General features: G+C 36.8%; 1 pseudogene; it reads left to right on the forward strand.

Moving 5' to 3' along the window:
* LOC145800871 (protein DETOXIFICATION 31-like) overlaps window positions 1-21,531 on the forward strand; it is a 47,185-nt pseudogene that overhangs the window by 25,180 nt on the left and 474 nt on the right.

Consider the following 21,531-nt stretch of genomic DNA (forward strand, 5'->3'; position numbering starts at 1 on the left):
AGTGGTGAGTTGAGACTCCCATATATATTGTTTTTAGTTCTGTTTTTGTTGTGAAAATCTAAGAAAACAGAGTTTGGCCGAGCCTACCAGGCTACCCAGCCCGTTAGTTGGCCTAGCAGCCACCTAAAAGTACAACATCGCGCCCGCGAGCTTCATGACCATGCCCGTGACCTCTAGGTAAAATCGGGCAACCTTCTGACGTTGAGAATATCAACCTCCGCTGGTCTTTGAGGCGCTTGAAGCTGCTATTTTCTTATGTTTATTTTCTTTTAAGTGTTTGTGAAGATTTTTATATTGTGTTGTAATAGTTATTCATCTCCCTCAGATTTGTAATATTTAAAATGTTGTAATAATTCTCCATCCCCACTTCTTATCTATCTCATACTTTAACCGCTTTCCCTGACTATACATATGTATATATCTTGCATGCCATGCATATCCATGCTTTTACATACATGATTCATGCCTAAATCTGACTAAATTTGCGTCTTTGTGCTTTAATTGATTATTACCTGATTTTGAGTGCTATCACATGTGTTGCAATGTTTCACATGTCATGTTTTAGAAGTTGGATCTTTAGAAGCATTCTTGTTTATGTATTGCATTAGGATTTTGTATATAGGATCATACATATTTTACTTTGTTTTGTAACTGTACGTGGGACGTCAGTAAATATGTAAGTTGTTTTGCTTTAGTATCCCGCTTGTACATAATTTTCTTATTATGTTTAGCATCCTACCATGTGACTATTTGCTTATGTGATATATATCTATGAATGCCAGTGGATGGAGGTTGTGTCACTTAATTTGGAATGATATTGATTTTCATGTTTGTAAACTTAATTTTTTTGAGTTGTGCATCTTCAAAACTTTTTCAAAAAATACATGAACTCAAATTGTTCCAAGATGAATGACATAGTATATATACTTATGTGTTTCACATAGTAAATTTTGAGTATTTATTAAATAAATCAAAATATGAACATATAAAGCAAATAAAACTCATATCATGATTTAGTAGAGGCCAATCTTTGATCGAGTGAGCAGGGGTGCTCATTATTGACCTTCCCCTCTCATACCTAAGGTTCCGAGCCAAGCATATTTGGTTACGACGAACAATGGCCTTGGCATAAGTCATGGGATTCCTAATTTCCCAAAATATTAGGTGACGACTCTGGAATCTGATGACACAGTCCATTTTTGACAAAATTGCAATAAAATGGATTTTCAATAAAAGTTTCAAAATTTAGACTCTCATCTATGTTTCATATTGCATTCATGAGACTAGATCGCAAAGATCTCAGGAGTTCGAACTGTTTAACACGCGCAGGTAATCCCTAGGTGATGTTGTAGTTTCTGGCGACTCTGCTAGGGATATTATGAAACCTTGACTCGAGCTCCATGATATGATTTTTATTTTTAATTATATGTTGATTGCATTGCATACATTAGTGCATTTAAAGTCCCTGTGTTGCCCAAATCTTGGTGGGAGCATTGGCAAGTGATTTGTGACACTATACCGCCTCCGTATTACTTTGGAAACCTTGTGTTAATACCATTTAAGATCTGTCAAAAAGTTAGCTCTACTATCTAAGGTTCTCGGACTTTGAAGAGAGGCTATACTGATTCTTCCGACTTTCTAGGATCTTTATTGGTTATTGCTCAAAGGACTTTTTAGTGACGTCACCTTAACTTCAATCCGTAGAGTAGAGCTGACCTTATGCATATAGTGAGCTACAGTGCCTTCCAAAAATAGGATAGGATACTTTCCCATTTCAAAGTTGTATGATACCACCTTGTTGGAATAATGAAACCCTAGATCATTTCAAAGCTAGGATAGGGTAAACCCAGCCCCCATAGGGGTGTTTGTTCTTTTTTCTGCTATGTGCAATGTATAGGATCTGGGGTTCTCAAATTCTAAATAGTGGTTCAGGCATGTCAGTTGGTAGGGTTCAGTTTTTTTTTTTTCCAATGGGGGCATACAACGATCAGTTGTGCAAATTGGGCCAAAGTGTTGCCATAGTTCTGATTAGAAGTTCCGTTTTGTTTTTGCTAAGTTGTTGTAACACCATTGCTTCAGAAAAATCCGATATCCCACAAAGTCTACAAGTGTAAATAAATAGAACTTGTAGAATATCCGACCCTTTATGTGAATGGGAAGTGACCACCTGATGATTGCACGGGCTTTATTTTGAATGTTATGGATGGCCCATACATTGACTAGCAATTTGAGAATGGTTTTATTCTAAGTTCTGAATTGAGTATTGAGTCTAAGTTTGATTCCACCAAGTTTGTAGAGTTAGGATCAAGCTCGAGTCATTCTATTGAGTCAGAGTCTGTCAATTTCGGAAGTGCTAACCTAGATATTTTTGTCCTGTCTAGGTCTTCTTTGTCATTTTCTTTTGAGTCTGTTGTCATTGCTGAGTCGTAGTTTCTTTTTAATAAAAGTGCCATAGATTTTGCCTACTTCTCTGTGCCTTTAATTTATTGCATTAACCAAAAAATTACAAAACTTCTTTCCAAAACTCTGATAAAAACAAAAAGGAAGAAATTTCTCGGGATTTGTAAATTTTGATCGACTAAGAGGGAGAGATAGGTGCTAAGCCCTTGATGAATGAGATCATTTCTGTTAATGTGGGTACTGAGAAGAATCTTGGCTTGGTCCAAATTGGTTATATATTGTCTTCGTAAGAGCACGAGCGATTAGTCACTTTGTTAAAAGATTTCAAAAAATATTTTGCGTGGTCCTATGAAGACATTCCTGGAATTGATCTTAAGATTGTACAGCATAGGATCCCTCTTAACTTGAGGTCCGACCTCCTTATCTTTCAAACCTTGATTCATAATGTTCACTAATCAACCAAAGTATAAGGCTTGCATAGCCAGAATAGAGGCAGCCATTAAACTAGGGGCAATAAGGTCGGATGTGATTCAGATTTGAAGCAACCCTTGAATTAAGGGCAATAATGTCGAATGTGACAAAGATTCAAACTGGATCATTTCTCAAGCTAATGAAGACAAGAAAAGAAGTCAAATCCTTGAATCTGAGAGAATGAGTTTTATTACTAAAGGACAGTCGAGTTCCTATCCACTACACTAGGGGCAAATTTAAACCCAAATTGGAGGGATCCCTACATTATCAAATTTATGTGGTCAAAAGTAACGGCCATTTAGAATTCTCATAACCAATCAACATCGACAAGCTAAAGAAGTACTATCCTTGAGAGGCTGGGCCGAAAACCTGAAAGGGTGACCAAGCCAAAAATTAGAGCATAAGAAAAATAGAAAAATGAAAAACTCGCAAGGTTGAAAACCCAAAAGGGAGACTTTGGCAAAAGTTAGAGCACAAAAGGAGAGTGTCACTACCTGAGTGAACCTTAGCCGGAACTACGTATGGCCTGATTCATATCTTTGGGATACGTAACCAACTTCATCTTAAAGTTCGGCCCTAATCATTTTTTAACTCACTCATCTTGACCATGTTTGGTTGGTGTATCTTTATTCGACTCAGCCCCATTTGATTCAGTTGTCCTATTTCTCCTTCATGACGGGTGTAGTTACAAGACGAATGTAGTTATACATCTCAAAGGTTGATTTCATGTTTGATCGGGAAATGGTCATTTGCGAAAATAGATTTTGAGGACTTTTAATGAAGTTGACGGATTTTCTCAAAAATTATTCCATTTTTGCAAAACTCGGACCATTCTTTGGACCAAAAAGAGAAAAAATTTAGTGCTCACAGCTTGACTCACATGATTTCAAAACAGAGAAGTGGAACAAGTGTGCTAATTTACCTCTCATGTTGATCAAAATCGCTTTAGCAGAAAGGAAAAACAAAAAAGGAGGGCAAAGTGATGAACTATAGGCACAGTCGAGTCAGGTTTTCTATCCTTTACCACATTATCGAGTTCTCGTCACCTTAATCAAGCAATCGCCGAAAAATGCACAGTAATTGTCGCCGACGATGCTTTTCCATCTGGCGGTCGAAAGTGTTGCTCTGTTTTGTGTCCATTTTATTCCAGCAAGCGTAAAAGGCTGCGTTTGGGATGGTTTTTGCTTTGTTTTCCTTTCATTGAGTTGTATTTTCTGTTTTGATCAAGCAAAGGCTCGACATCCTGCTCAAAATTCATTGAAAAACAACCATTCCCAAATTCAAAATTCAAAACAAATGGTTTTTTATGCTCAAGTGTTATGTCATTCATGCCATTCAGATTTGCAAAACAAAACTCTTTTATTAAACTTCAGGGATCCCCGATCAAAGTTGTACAAAAGAGAGTTGAAGCTATAAGTGCCCACTCAAAAAACAAAAAAAAAACCTAAAAAGCAGATACAAATGAGGTAATTATTTTCTTAGTTTCCAACAGTAGTCCAGCAGCAGAGGTTACAAAGACAACTTCGTCGCCCAACTCTGCCATCAGCTGTCTCGCTTCATCTTCACTCCTTCGAAACTCTTGAAGACTCTGCCTCAGCCTTGGCAGAGCTTCCAAAAGAAATTATTCCACGCTGGCCGTAAAATGCAGCGTATGAGGGAACTCCAAACCGAGCCACAGAGGTGGCCTGTCGTTTCAGCTCTTTGTTCTACTTTTTCAGTGCACTAATTTCTACTCTAGCGTCTTTGTACATACGTTGAAGCAAGAAAAGTTACGCTGACAGTTGATACACTTCAAACGTCCTATTCTGCAGTCGACAAGACAAGTTAAAGACTGCAGTCACGTCTCTACACATGACCTCAGCATATATGAGTTAGCCTCGATGTCAGACTATGCTACCATTATTTGCTCAACTAACATCGCTGGAAAGCTGAGAAAAGATTAAGGAGGAGGGGCGCACGGTTGAGGTTCAATGGAGTCAAAACCGATTATCTTTATTGTAGACTCGTTGAGATCTGGAAAGAGAGTGAAAGAACTATGGGAAGAGGCCATATCAGAGGAAAGTGATGCAAAAGAAAGGGGTTGCAGAGTGGTGGAGGAGAGCGTTCGCAACTTTTTTCTCTACCTCTCTCACAGGCCTTGGTTTAAAAAGAGAACGAGGAATGAGAAGAAGACAAGAGGGTAAAGGTGTCGAGACAATCGTTGAAAAAAATCAGAGAGGGTCTAGCTCTGCCAGTCAAGTGACGTATTTATTGAAATTGCATGCCAGACACAATGCTCGAAGCAAATAAAGGAAGACAGAGAGCTAAAAAAAAGAGAAAGAAGAGAAACATATATATATAAATATATATATATATATATATATGTATATCTTTCTATGTATATATATCTGCTTGTATATATTTTGTATGTATATATATCTTTGTATGTATATATATATCTACTTGTATATACTTTGTATGTACATGTATATTGATGTATATGTATACTTCAGTTGGAGATATTGTTACCTTTGTACATCGTTTAAACCTGGTTAAAACATTTCCCCTTTCCGTATGAGATACGATTAGGTATACTTGTTCGTTACACCACATTTTCACTTTTCACGTGAAACATGTTAGGATTTGATGTTTACCTGGTTAAAACCTTCCCTCTTTCCATATGAGATATGGTTTGGTATGCTTGTTGGTTAAACCACAATTTCACCTTTCCCATGAAATGTGTTAAGATTTGATGTCTACCAGGTTAAAATCTCCACCCTTTCCGTATGAGATAAGGTTAGGTATGCTTGTTGGTTACACAACATTTTCATCTTTCACGTGAAACATGTTAGGATTAGATGTTTACCTAGTTAAAACCTTCCCCGTTTCCGTATGAGATACGGTTAGGTACGCTTGTTGGTTACATTACATTTACTCATTTCACATAAAATATGTTAGGATTAGATATTTACCTTGTTAAAACCTTCTCCCTCTCCGTATAAGATATGGTTAGGTATGCCTGTTGGTTACACCAGCTTTGCTCCTTTCACATGAAACGTGTTAGGATTAGATATTTACTCGGTTAAAACCTTCCCCATTTTCGTATGAGATACGGTTAGGTATGCCTGTTGGTTACCCACCTTTGCTCCTTTCATGTGAAACGTGTTAGGATTATATGTTTACCCAATTAAAACCTTCCCCCTCTCCGTATGAGATACGGTTAGGTATGCCTGTTGGTTACACCATCTTTGCTCTTTTCACATGAAACGTGTTAGGATTAGATGTTTACCTGGTTAAAACCTTCCCCTTTTCCGTATGAGATACTATTAGGTATGCTTGTTAGTTACACCACATTTTCACCTTTCACTTGAAACGTGTTAGGATTTGATGTTTACCTGGTTAAAATATTTCCCCTCTCTATATGAGACACAGTTAGGTATGCCTATTGGTTACACCACCCTTGCTCTTTTCAAGTGAAATGTGTTAGGATTAGATGTTTACCTGGTTAAAACTTTCCTCCTCTCCGTTTGAGATACAGTTAGGTATGCCTGTTGGTTACACCAACTTTGCTCATTTCACGTGAAACGTGTTAGAATTAGATGTTTACCTGGTTAAAATCTTTTCCCTTTTCGTATGAGATACGGTTAGGTATGCTTGTTAGTTACACCACATTTTCACCTTTCACGTGAAACATGTTAGGATTTGATGTTTATCCGGTTAAAACCTTCCCCCTCTCCATATGAAATACAGCTAGGAATGTCTATTGCTCGCACCACTATACCTCCTCCCACGTAAAATGCTTTTTGATTTCGAGTTTATTATTTTCTCCACTCACGTAAAACGCGTTTCGATCTCAGGTTCACTATTTCTCCTCTTACGTGAGACGTGTTTTGATTTTGAGTTCACCGTTCTCCTATCATCTAAGTTATGGCACATTTAATACAATGATATGGCATATTTGTATGTGTCGACACCCCATTTTTGACCGTCCTTAAGACTTGGGTGCCTCAGGTTGATCACTCCATGATGAAGGTTATGCTGTACAAAAATTCGATTTCTTCAACAAGAAGAGCCTCTAAATCCCAACCTTACACTCTATTTTTTAACAAAACTATTTTAGACCTTAAAACCCTTTTTTTCAAAATATTTTTCTAAATGTTTCTATGATGTTCCGGCCGGCCATTAATAGTGTATGACAGGCCACTTGTGTCAAAAAATAGATTTTTTGCAGATATTTGTTACCAGCTGTTCCCACAGGTGCATGCACTGCACCAGCTATCTATGTACAGATATTTCCGATCTGAGAGGTTGTTTCTCTATAAATACAAGGCCAACCCTCTTGATTTTAGGTTAGTGAAAAAATTCCAAAGACTCCAAAACTTGCATAACACTCTCTCTCTCTCTCTCTCAACCTACACATTCTCTCTCTACACTTCCTAAACCAAAAATTTAGCTCTTATTACTGAGGTTCTTGAGTTCAAATCTCAGCCTTTGAGAGTGAGAACTTGTGGATTTGTTAACAAAAGAGTTACCTTGCTTCAAGAGGTATAATTTTGGGCATCTCTACACTATTTCTTTCCTTTCTTTTCTTGTTGTTTTTGTACTTTTTTCATCTGTATTTATAGGCTAAAACTTGTGATTTAAGGCCATTAAAGATAGAGGGGTTTACTACCCTTCATTAAACCTTGCTTCCTAGGCCTTTACCCTTGTGTTTCCCATCTTTTCATCAACTTTTTTTGTTCTTTTTACCACTGATTTTTAGAGATTTTTAGAGGCTAAAAAAGTGGTTTTGAAGTCCCAAAAATGGAGGGGCTAGCCACCCCTCCTTTGGCTTGTTTACTAGCTTGATTTCTCTATTATTTAAGCTTACTCTTTTAGCTTTTTGTACATTAATTTCAACACTGTTTTTAGGTGTTTTAGGCCTATTTTAGGTTGTTTATTTCATTTATGCTTTGTATAGCATGCTTGTAGAGTAAGGGTCCTCACAAGTTTGGTGTTTTAGGCATTAGACACCAACCTATTTGAGTTGATAGTATTTATTTCATGTTTTTCATACTTGTGTTCACCTTTAATCACCTCTGTACCCCCCTATTTTTCTTGGTTTTTTCTTTTTGTTTTGAGAGTTACTTCAAAATGAGTGTTGGTTAAGCTTGAGATGTGACCTTGTGCTTAATGGTTTAATCTCTTCAGAGGTTCATTACCAATAGCATAATCTCCCTCTCATGCCTAAAACAACCCTTGATTTGACACTCCTCTCCTTTAATGGACTTAATGCTCATTTTGGACTAAAATGACTAATGAATGGAAAGGTAATTAAAAGGGATAATCAATGGCTTAAAAGAGGTAACAAGATAATAAAATGGTTTGCGGTTCAATCGGACATTAATTGAACCCATTGAGTCTTGGAACATTTCATACTAACTCGTGATGAAAATGGTTGAAAATTCAAAATCAACCACTTCCCTTGATCAATTCCATGATAGGGAGAGGTTTTGTTGATCTTTAGTTTCATTTATTGAAATTGTATCCCTTGGTTCTTGGGCCATCATGAAATGAATTTGCATTGATTGATGGCTTGCAAATTAAGCATATCCCTCCTTTGATCTGTTTGATGAAAAGGAGAGGCAGGGTGGACAAACATCCCCTAAGAATGCTCTATTGGTCCTCTGTTTGTTTTCTGTTGCAGCAAGAGAAACCCAAAATTAGTGGTCGGCCGACCACTGAACGGCCGTCCACCACTTCTAGTCGGCCGGCCAGCCAGTTTTTTCAGCCAGGCAGTACTACTTTTCTCACAGAACAAAACAGAGGCCGAGGTGGAAATAGTACAATTTTCTAACCACAAAACAAAACCCTTTTGGCAGCAAAACAGAGGCATTTTCGAGAGAGAAAATCATGTGCATGCATAAGCCATTCCCTCACTTTTTGGGGTTCATTAAATAGTGGACTCGTAATTAATTAGTTGAAGTAGCAAGTTAATTTTGTGTTGCAATTAATCAGTTAGAATAATTAATCTTGTGTTGTAATTATTTAATTAACTAGAATAGTTAGTTAAATTTGTTGTTGTAATAATTAGTTAAGTAGTTTAGCTAATTTATTTATTCGGACCCTCTTGTGTGAGGGAAAATATGTAATAATGTGTATGTCTCCCAACCCCCATTCTTTTTTCCTTTTATTTAATTGCTTATAATGGGTAGCTTAAAACATCATGTTTCTTTTAGTATTTCCCATGTACAAAGCATCTATTAGTCTTGCATGCATGAAGTTCGATTCATCATTCTAATAAGCATTGTCGTTTAAATACTTCTTTGAAAACGTGTTTAAAACTGCATACTATCAAATTGATTCACATGCTATGCTAATAGCCAGACTTCTAATTGCATATTGCATGTATTACATTAGGCATCTTCCATTAGTTAGGATCATGCATCTTTTCTAAGTAGTTTCTCTTTTGGCTCGCCTCGGGAATTGGGGCAAGCTTTTATTGCTTTAGCATATTGTATGCGTGTGATTGTTGCCATGTCAAGTATAAATACCATAAGGCTAAGTGCTTAAGTGATATAAACTGTTTGAATGCCTATGGATGAAAACTAATTGCTTAAATTGGGAGAATTTTGATTAATGTACATATGACATCACTTTTCAAGTGGTACATATTGAAAACAATTTTCAAACAAACATGAAATTGAAGTGTTCTAATTTTTTCAAATTAATCAATACTTGTATGCAACACATAGTAAATTAGCCTAATAACCGGAACAAGAGCATATAATATAAATAAGAATCATATCATGATTAGTAGAGGCCGATCTTTGATCGGGCAAGTGGGGTACTTAATTCATGACCTTTCCCTCTCGTACCTAAGTTCCCGAGCCGAGACACTATGGTGATCACGGATAAGTGGCTTTTGGCACGAGTCTCAAGTTTCCTAAATTTTTCAAAAATATTTTGGTGGAGACTCTTAAATCTGGCAAAACAATCCATTTTTGGCATTTTGATTCAAAATCGATTTTCCAAAAGATTTGCTAGATTTGAACTCATTTGTATTTATCTATTTCACATAGCACTTGTGAAATCAGATTTAGAACCATAGGAGTCCGAACTGTAGGGCTATCGTATCCAAAAGGAGCACGAAAAGCAAGCTATAGTATGCGATGCACTCTCTCTATTATTTGTGTTGCGGCACATTTATATGCATTATACCCTCTGTTATGCTTTATATCATTTGCACGAGGCTTGTCTCATATGTTACTATATTCATATCTTTATCATCACTCTACGACATTGCATCCTATTACATAATCATGAGTTTTCAAAACATCCGGCTATGCAAAGCGTGTAAGTCCAACTTTCAAATTGTATACCGAGCATGTCATTTTCATTCTGCCCTTGATTTGATTCCTTACAATGGGATACGTAAACAACATTTAGGTTCAACCACTTGCATTGCATCTTTTTTGTTTGTCTAAGTCTTACGGCTTTGTCAAAAGGGTCGTCTTCGGGTTTTGACAATCACTCGCGTCATGAAATGACTTCGAGCTCTGTCAAAAAGGGGCAATTGTAGACACCATATTTTGACCAGCCATAAGACTTGGGAGCTTTCTTTTGATCACCCTATGATGAATAACATGAAGGTGTTTCTCATAAAATCCTCAACAAGAAAAAAGGCATTTGGTTTTCTCTCAAAAACCTTACGCCCCATTTTGGCCAAACTATTTTAGACCGTAAAATCCTCTTTTCAAAAAAAATTCCAAATGTTACTATGATGTTCTGAGGCTCCCATTTTGATTAAAATATTACATTTTTTAGTAAACCGAGTAAGGACAAAGTGAAAATAAATGGAAGGGAGGTGAACTCTTTGAAAAATATTTAAAACATCTTCTTTATAGGTTTGGAGTTGAAGGAAATAGGAGGGGATGGAAGAAAACAGGTTTAGGAAAAGGATGAGCATCTAATCGTTTAGAAAGAATTGAACAGCCTTCACTAAATTAGGCATATATCTTTGTACACTTAGAAATTAGATGTGAGGCCACTACCATTGGAAATTAGACTTCTAGGGCTTCAATTTAGACTCACGAATCACCTAAAATTGATTCCGGATAAGGGAGATATGCTTGTTTGAAGTCAGGCTTAGAAGCAAATTTGTTGACCCAGTCCGAAACAATAGCAGACCCTTTTTTTTTTTTTTTTTTTTTGGTTTGGTTGGGACACCCCATCGACCCATTTTATGATCCATTCAAGTGCACCCACTCATCCTCAATTATCTTCACTCACCCTCCATTATCAAAAGAAGTTTTGGCCTTATCATAAAGGATGAATTAAAAGTAACAAAGTTTTGATCATCATTATCATCCTTGTCATTCCCATCACCTTTGTCTTCCACCTTCTCCCCCATTCCTTGACTTGTTTATTCCCTCATGGCTTATACATTCAGATTGTATATTAAAGAGGGAGATGATGGAATGAACAAAAGAAGATCATTAAAGAGAGTTAGAGAGAAAAGAGAACATTCTTATGTATGTAATGCATTAGGATTTTGTATATAGGATCATACATATTTTACTAACTTTGTTTTGTAGCTATTCACGAGACGTCAGTAAATATGTAAGTTGGTATGCTTTAGCATCCCGCTTGTACATAATTTTCTTATTATGTTTAGCATCCTACCATGTGGATATTTGCTTATGTGATATATCTCTATGAATGCCAGTGGATGGAGGTTGTGTCGCTTAATTTGGAATGATATTGATTTTTATGTTTGTAAACTCAATTTCTTTAAGTTGTGCATCTTCAAAAATCTTTTAAAAAATACATAAACTCAAATTGTTCCAAGATGAATGACATAGTCTATACTTGTATGCTTCACAAAGTAAATTTTTAGGATTTATTAAATAAATTGGAACATGAACATATAAAGTAAATAAAACTCATATCATGGTTTAGTATAGGCCAATCTTTGATCGGGCAAGCGGGGGTGCTCATTATTGACCTTCCTCTCTCATACCTAAGACTCCTAGCCAAGCATCTTTGGTTACGACGAACAGTGGCCTTAGCACTAGTCATGGGTTTCCTAATTTCCCAAAATATTAGGTGGCGACTCTGAAATCTAATGACGCAATCCATTTTTGACAAAATTGAAATAAAATGGATTTTAATTAAAAGTTTCAAAATTTGGACGCTCATATGTGTTTCACATTTTATTCGTGAGACTAGATCGCAGAGATCTCAGGAATGCAAACTGTTTAACACGCGCGGGTACCCCCTGGTTTATGTTACAGTTTCTGGCCACTCTGCTGAGGATTTTATGAAACCTTGAATCGAACTACATGATATGACTTTTATTTTCAATTATATGTTTATTACACTGCATTTGTGCATTTAAAGTCCCTATGTTTGCCCAGATACTGGTGGGAGCACAAGCAAGCTTTTTGTGACACTATACCTATCTCTATGTTACTTTAGAGGGCTTGTGTTATAACCTTTTGAGATCTGTCAAAAAGGTAGCTCCGCCATCTAAGGTTCTCAAACTTCAAAGAGAAACTATATTAACTCTTTTGACTTCCTGGGATCTTCATTGGTTATTGCTCAAAGGATTCTTTAGTGATGTCACCTTGACTTCAATCCCTAGAGTAGAGCTGACCTTATCCATATATTGAGCTATAGTGTTTTCCAAAAATAGGACAAGATACTCTCCCATTTATAAGTTGTATAATACCACTTGTTTGAATAATGAAACCCTAGATCATTTCAAAACTATGGCAGGGTAACCCCAGCCCCCATAGGGGTGTTTGTTCTTTTTCCTGCTATGTGCAATGTATAGGATTTGGGGTTCTCAAATTCTGAACAGTAGTTCAGGCATGTTAGTTTGTAGGGTTTAGTTTTTTTTTAGTGGAGGCATACAACGATCAGTTATGTGAATTGGGCCAAAATGCTGCAATAATTCTGATTGGAAGTTCCGTTTTATTTTTGCTAAGTTGTTATAGTACCATTACTTCAACAAAATCCGATATCCCTCAAAATCTACTAGTGTAAATAAATAGAACTTGTGGGATATCTAACCATTTCTGTGATTAGGGAGTAACCACCTGTTGATTGCACGGGTTTTATTTTAAATGTTGTGGATGGCCCACACTTTGACAAGCAATTTGAGAATTGTTTTATTATGAGTTTTGAATTGAATATTGAGTCTAAGTTTGATTCCACCAAGTTTGTAGAGGTGGGATCTGGCTCGAGTCATTCTATTGAGTCAGAGTCTGTTGGTTTCGGGAGTGCTAACCTAGACATTTATGTCCTGTCTAGGTCTTCTTTGTCATTTTCTTTTAAGTCTATTATCATCGCTGAGTCGTAGTTTCTTTTCAATAAAATTTCCATAGATTCTACCTACTTCTTGTGCCTTTAATTTATTGCATTGACCAAAAAATTACAAAACTTTTTTCCAAAACTCTAATAAAAACAAAGAGAAAGAAATTGCTTAGGATTTGCAAATTTTGATCGATTGAGAGAAAGAAAGGTGTGCTAAGCCCTTGATGAATGAGATCATTTCTGTTAATATGGGTACTGAGAAGGATCTTGGCTTGGTCCAGATTGGTTATATATTATCTTCGTAAGAGCACGAGATATTTTTCACTTTGTTAAAAGATTTCTAAAAAATATTTTTGCGTGGTCCTATGAAGACATGCTTGAAATTGATCTTGCGATTACACAGCATAAGATCCCTCTCAACTTGAGCTCCGACCTCCTTAGCTTTCAAACATTGATTCAGAATGTTCAGTAATCAACCAAAGTATAAGGCTTGCATAGCCGAAATGGAGGCAGCCCTTGAACTAGGGGCAATAAGGTCAGATGTGATTTAGATTGGAAGTAGCCCTTGAATTAGGGGTAATAATGTCAAATGTGACAAAGATTCAAACTGGATCGTTTCTCAAGCTAAATTAAATCGGAAAAAAAAAGTCAAATTCTGGAATCTAAGAGAATGAGTTTTATTACTAAAGGAAAATCGAGTTCCTATCCACGACACTAGGGGAAAATTTAGACCCAAATTGGAGGGGTCTTTATATCATCAAATTTATCTGGTCAAGAGTAATGGCCATTCTCAAGGATTTTGATGGTTTAGAATTCTCATAACCAATCAACATCGACAAGCTGAAGAAGTAATATCCTTGAGAGGCTCGCTGGGCCAAAAACCTAGATGGGCAACCAAGGAAAAAATTAGAGCATAAATAAATATAAAAAATGAAAAACTCAAAAGGTTGAAAACCTGAAAGGGCATCTTTGGCAAAAGTTAGAGCACAAAATGAGAGTATTAATACCTGAGTGAACCTTAGCCGGAACTACGTATGGCTTGATTCCTATCTTTGGGATACGTAGGCAGCTTCATCTTGAAGTTCGGCCCTAATCATTTTTCAACTCACCAATCTCGTCCATGTTTGATTGGTGTATCTTATTCGACTCAGCGATCCATATTTGATTGGCTCGTCCCCATTTGATTCTTTTGTCCTATTTCTCTTTCACGACAGGTTCAGTTGCAAGACGAATTCAGTTATACATCTCAAATGTTGATTTCATGTCAATCGGGTAGTGGTCATTTGTGAAAATAGATTTTGTGAACTTTTAATGAAGTTAACTGATTTTCTCAAAAATTATTCTATTTTTACAAAACTCAGACCATTCTTTGGACCAAAAAAAGAAAATTTCCAGTGCTCACAGCCAGACTCACATCATTTCAAAATGGAGAAGTAGAACAAGTGTGCTAATTTACCTCTCATGTTAATCAAAATCGCTTTAGTATGAAGGAAAAACAAAAAATGGGGGCAAAGTAATGAACTATGGGCACTGTCGAGTCAGGTTTTCTGTCCTTTACCCGTACTATCGAGTTCTCATCACCTTAATCAAGTAATCGCCGAAAAATGCACAGTAATTGTCGCTGGCGATGCTTTTCAGTCGGGCGATCGACCGGTGCTACTCTCTTTTGTGTTCATTTTATTCCAGGGGTGATGAACTAAAGGGGTGCGTTTGGGATTGTTTTTGCTTTGTTTTCCTTTTATTGAGTTGTGTTTTATGTTTTGGTCAGTCATAGGCTCGACATCCAACTCAGAATTCATTGAAATACAACCATTTTCAAATTCAAAATTCAAAACAAATGGTTTTTTATGCTCAAGTGTTGTGCCATTCATGCCATTTGGATTTGCAAAACAAAACTCTTTTATTAAACTTCAGGGATCCCTGATCAAAGTTGTACAATAGAGAGTTAAAGCTATAAGTGCCCACTCCAAAACAAAAAAAACAGAAAAATAGAAAAATAAAAAAAGAAAACGAAAAAGGAAATACAGAGGAGGTAATTATTTTCTTAGTTTCCGACAGCAATCCCACGGCAGAGATTAAAAAGACAGCATTATCGCCCAACTCTACCGTCAGTTTTCTCGTTTTATCTTCACTCCTTTGAAGCTCTTGAAGACTCTCCCTCAACCTTGGCAGAGTTTCCAAAAGAAATTATTCCCCGCTGGCTGTCAAATGCAGAGTATGAGGGAACTCCAAATCGAGCCACGGAGGTGGCATGTCGTTTCAGCTCTTTGTTCTACTTTTGCAGTGCACTAATTTCTACTCGAGCGTCTTTGTACATACGTTGAAGCATGGAGAGTTGCGCTGATAGTTGATATACTTCAAACATCCTGTTCTGCAATCGACGAGACAAGTTAGAGACCGCAATGACAGTCTCCACACATGACCTCAGCGTATACGAGTTAGCCTCGATGATAGACTGTGTTGCCATTATTTGCTCAACTGACATCATTGGAAAGTTGAGAACAGGAGAAGGAAGAAGGGTGCGCAGTTGCGGTTTAATAAAGTCAAAACCGGTTATCTCTATCGTGGACTCGTTGAGGTCTAGAAAGAGAGTGAGAGATCCACAGGAAGAGGCCATGTTAGAGGAAAGTGATGCAAAAGAAAGGGGTTGCAGAGTGGTGGCACAGAGAGTTCGCAGCTTTTTGCTCTGCCTCTCTCACAGGCCTCAGTTTAAGAAGAGAACGAAGAAGGAAAAGAAGACAAAGGGGTGAAGGTGCCGAGGTAATCATTGAAAAAAATCAAGGAAGGTCTAGCTTTGTCGGTCATGTGACGTATTTGTTAAAATCGCGCACCAGACACGACGCTCAAAGTAGATAAAGGAAGACAGAGAGCCAAAAACAAGAGTGGAGAGACAGACATATATATATATATATGTATATCTTTGTATATATATACTTATATATACTTTATATGTATATGTATATATATCTGCTTGTATATACATTGTATGTGTATATATATTGATGTATATGTATACTTCTGTTGTGTAAACGGATGCCTTTGTACATCATTTAAACCTGGTTAAAACCTTCTCTCTTTTCGTATGAGATACGGTTAGGTATGCTTGTTCGTTCCGCCGCATTTTCACCTTTCAGGTCATAGGCCTCGGTTTAAGTAGAGAACGAGGAAAGAGAAGAAGACAAGGGGGTGAAGGTGCTGAGGCAATCGTTGAAAAAAATTGAGGGTCTAGCTCTATTGGTCAAGTGACGTGTTTGTTGAAATTGAGCGCCAGACACGACGATCGAAGCAAATGAAGGAAAAGAGAGAGGAGAGAGACATGTATGTATATGTATATCTTTGTATGTATATGCATATCTTCTTGTATATTTTTTGTATGTGTATGTATATTAACATATATGTATTCTTCTGTTGTGTATATTGTTGCCTTTGTACATCGTTTAAACCTGGTTAAAACCTTTCCCCTTTCCGTAGATACGGTTAGGTATGCTTATTGGTTACACCATATTTTCACCTTTCACATGAAACATGTTAGGATTAGATGATTACCTAGTTAAAACCTTCCCCCATTTCCATATGAGACTCGGTTAGGTATGCTTGTTGATTACACCACATTCGCTCCTTTCACGTAAAACGTGTTAGGATTAGATGTTTATCCGGTTAAAACATTTCCCCTCTCCATATGAGATACAGTTAGGTGCGCCTATTGGTTACACCACCTTTGCTCCTTCCACGTGAACCGTATTAGAATTAGATGTTTACCCAATTAAAACCTTCTCCCTCTCTGTATGAGATACGTTTAGGTACGCTTGTTGATTACGCCACCTTTGTTCCTTTCATGTGAAATGTGTTAAGATTAGATGTTTACCCGGTTAAAACCTTCCCCCTCTCTGTATGAGATACGGTTAGGTACACCTATTGGTTACATCACATTTGCTCATTTCACGTAAAACGTGTTTGGATTTGATGTTTATCTGATTAAAACCTTCCCCCTTTCTGTATGAGATACTGTTAGGTACGCCTGTTAGTTACACCACCTTTGCTCCTTTCACGTGAAATGTGTTAGGATTAGATGTTTACCCGGTTAAAACCTTCCCCTCTCCGTTTGAGATACAATTAGGTACGCCTATTGGTTACACCACTTTTGCTCTTTTCACGTGAAACGTGTTAGGATTTGACGTTTACCTAGTTAAAACCTTCCCATTTTCTATATAAAATACGGTTAGGTACGCCTGTTGGTTACACCACTTTCACTCCTTTCACGTGAAACGTGTTAGGATTTGACGTTTATCTGGTTAAAACCTTCCCCCTATCCGTATGAGATACCGTTGGGTACATCTGTGGTTACACCACCTTTGCACCTTTCACATGAAACCTGTTAGGATTTGACATTTACTGGGTTAAAACCTTCACCCTCTCCGTATGAAATACGCTTAGGTGCACCTGTTGGCTACACCACCTTTGCTCCTTTCACGTGAAACGTATTAGGATTTTACATTTATCTGGTTAAAACATTCCCCTTATCCGTATAAGATACGGTTAGGTACGCCTGCTGGTTACACCACTTTTGTTCCTTTCACGTGAAACATGTTAGGATTTGATGTTTACCCGATAAAATCTTCTCATTTTCTGTATGAAATACGGTTAGGTACGCTTGTCAGTTACACCATCTTTCCTCCTTTCACGTGAAAAACTTTAGGATTGCAAGTTTACTCGGTTAAAACCTTCCCCCTCTTTGTATGAAATACGATTAGATGCGTCTGTCGATTACACCATATTTCCTCATTTTACGTGAAACACATTAGGATTGCAAGTTTACTCAATTAAAACCTTCCCCCTCTCCGTATGAAATACGGTTAGGTAGACCTGCTGGTTATACCACATTTTCTCTTTTCGCGTGAATCATGTTAGGATTTCAAGTGTACTCAGTTAAAACCTTCCCCTCTCCGTATGAAATACGATTAGGTATACCTGTTGGTTACACCACCTTTTCTCATTTCGTGTGAAACGCATCAGGATAAACCACCCCCCTTTCTATATGAAATACGGTTAGGTATGCCTGTTGGTTGCACCATTTTTCCTCCTTTCACGTGAAATGTGTTCGAAGTTGATGTTCGTTTGCTCATTTATGTGTGTGACATAGTTGGACCTGTTTTGATTAAGCCTGAGGCTTATTCCATGTGTTTATAACTTTCTCATCATCGCATTATATTGCATTGATCATGAACTTTTAAAAATAAAATCGGTTTCACTAAGAATGTAAGTCCAACTTGTAATTGCATTTTAAGCATATCATTTGCATTATGCCCCTAAACTAAACTGGTTTGATTCCTTGCAAAGGGATACGTAGGCAATCATTGGGTTCGACCAACCTGTGTTTGCATCTTATTTGTTTGCCTAAGGCTTATGGCCTTGTCAAAAGGGTCGTCTTCGGACTTTGACATTCACTCACGTCACTACATGACTTTGAGTTCTGTCAAAGAGGGATAACTGTAGACACTCCATTTTGACAGACCTTAAGATTTAGGCGCTTTCTTTTGATCACCTTATGATGAATAACACGAAAGTGTTTCTCACAAAATCCTTAACAAGAAAAATGGAATTTGATTTTCTCTCAAAAACCTTACACTCCATTTTGGCCAAACTATTTTATACCTTAAAACCCTCTTTTCAAAATATTTTTCCAAATGTTTCTACAATGTTCCGAGGTTCCCATAAAATATTGCACTTTTCAGTAAACCCAGTAAGGACAAAGTGGAAATAAATGGAAGAGAGATAAACTCTTTGAAAAATATTTAAAAACATCTTCTTTATAGGTTTTGAATTGAAGAAAATAGGAGGGGATGGAAGAAAACAGGTTTAGGAAAATGATGAGCATCAAATCGTTAAGAAAGAAATGAATAACCTTCACTAAATTAGGCATATCTCTTTGTACACTTGGCATTTAGATGTGTGGCCACCATCATTGGAAATTATACTTATGGAGCTTCAATTTAGACTCAAGAATCACCTAAAACCAAGTCCGAATAAGAGAGATATGCCTGTTTGAAGTTAGGCTTAAGAGCATATTTTCTTGACCCGACCCGAAACAGCAGTAGACCCGATTTTTTTTTTTTTTTTTCAGCTGGGACAACCCATTGACCCATTTCTAATCCTTTCAAATGCACCCACTCATCCTCCATTATCTCCACTCACCCTCCATTATCAAAAGAGGTTTTGGCCTTGTCATAAAGGATGAATCAAAAGCAACAAAGTCTTAATCATCATTATCATCCTTGTCATTGCCATCACCTTTGTCTTCCACCTTGTCCCTCATTCCTTGATTTGTTTATTCCTTCATGGCTTATACATTTAGATTGTATATTAAAGAGGGGGGGGATGGAATGAGGAGAAAGATCATTCGAGAAAGTTAGAGAGAAAAGAGAGCAAAAGATGACAAATTGTCTAAATTGTAACCGTAAGCCAAAACACTTCCAAGCTTTCATAGCTACTGAAATTTCTCATTTCCATATCCCAAAACCACTCCAAAAATTCTGATATAGCCAAAGATCAATTGCCTTGATCATAAGGAAGAGTGTTTAGTGATTAAAAATGAGGAAAACTAGAGAGTTAGCCACTTTCCATACCATAAACTCCATAATTTCGAATTTAGGATTTGAGAGCATACTTCCTACACTTGAGGGTGATCAAGAGGGAATTTGTAAACTAAGGAGTTCATCCTTTCCTTGGACAGTGAATTTCAAAAACTTTTCATTTTCTTGTATTTCCTACTTATTTTGCTCTTTTGCTTTGATTTCTTGTTATATTATATATTGTTGTAATCTAATTGAAAGTGGTGAGTTGAGACTCCCATATATATTGTTTTTAGTTCTATTTTTGTTGTGGAAATCTAAGAAAACAAAGTTTGGCCATGCCTACTGGGCTACTTGGCCCGTTAGTTGGCTGGGTAGCCATCTAAATCTATACCATCGCTCCCGCGACCTTCATGACCGTGCCCACGACCTCTAGGCAAAATCGGGAAGCCTTCCGACATTGAGAAGATCAACCTCCGATGGTCTTTGAGGCAATTGAAGCTGCTATTTTCTTATGTTTATTTTATTTTGAGTGTTTGTGAGGATTTTTATATTGTGTTGTAATATTTATTCATCTCCCTCAGATTTGTAATATTTAAAGTGTTGTAATGATTCTCCATCCCCGCTTCTTATCTATCTCATTCTTTAATCGCTTTCCCTAACTGTACATATGTATATATCTTCCATGTCATGCATATCTATACTTTTACATACATGATTCATGTCTAGATCCGGCTAAATTTGCATCTTTGTGCTTTAATTGATTATTACGTGATTTTATGCACTATTGCATGCTTTGCAATGTTTCATATGTCATGTTTTAAAAGCTGGATCTTTAGAAGCATTCTTGTGTATGTATTACATTAGAATTTTGTATATAGGATCATGCATATTTTACTAACTTTGTTTTGTAGTTGTTCGCAGAACATTGGTAAATATTTAAGTTATTATGTTTAGCATCCCACTTGTACATAATTTTCTTATTATATTTAGCATCCTACCATGTGGCTATTTGCTTATGTGATATATTTCTATGAATGACAGTGGAAAGAGGTTGTGTCGCTTAATTTGGAGTGATGTTAATTTTTATGTTTGTAAACTCAATTTCTTTAAGTTGTGCATCTTCAAAACTCTTTCAAAAAAATACATAAACTCGGATTGGTCCAAGATGAATGACATAATCTATACTTGTATGCTTCACATAGTAAATTTTTAGGATTTATTAAATAAATCGGAATATGAACATATAAAGAAAATAAAATTCATATCATAGTTTAGTAGAGGCCGATCTTTGATCGGGTGAGCAGGGTGCTCATTATTGACCTTCCCCCTCTCATACCTAAGGTTCCAAGCTAAGAATCTTTGATTACGACGAACGGTGGCCTTAGCACAAGTGATGGGTTTCCTAATTTTCCAAAATATTAGATGGCAACTTTGAAATCTGATAACACAATCCATTTTTGACAAAATTGCAATAAAATGGATTGTCAATAAAAGTTTTCAAATTTGGACTCTTATCTATGTTTCAAATTTCATTCATGAGACTAGATTGCAGAGATCTCGGGAGTCACTGTTTAACGCGCATGGGTACCCCCTGGGTAATGTTGCACCTAGATCTACTCACTTTGGGTAATTAGGTTATGCCACTATAGAAGTCTGAATATACTTGATCTAATGTCTAGGAACATTATGTACTAAGAAAAAATCTTGAGTCCTTCCTACCTACTCAATTTGGCTAATTAGCTCATGCCACCATGAAAGTCTGAATATCGGTACTAGGCTTGATCTAATGTCTAAAACATATTTTATTCTA

The sequence above is a fragment of the Camellia sinensis genome, chromosome 10 (genome assembly GCF_055761805.1).
Source record: "Camellia sinensis isolate YWXY chromosome 10, ASM5576180v1, whole genome shotgun sequence".
In the NCBI taxonomy this organism is placed as follows: Eukaryota; Viridiplantae; Streptophyta; class Magnoliopsida; order Ericales; family Theaceae; genus Camellia; species Camellia sinensis.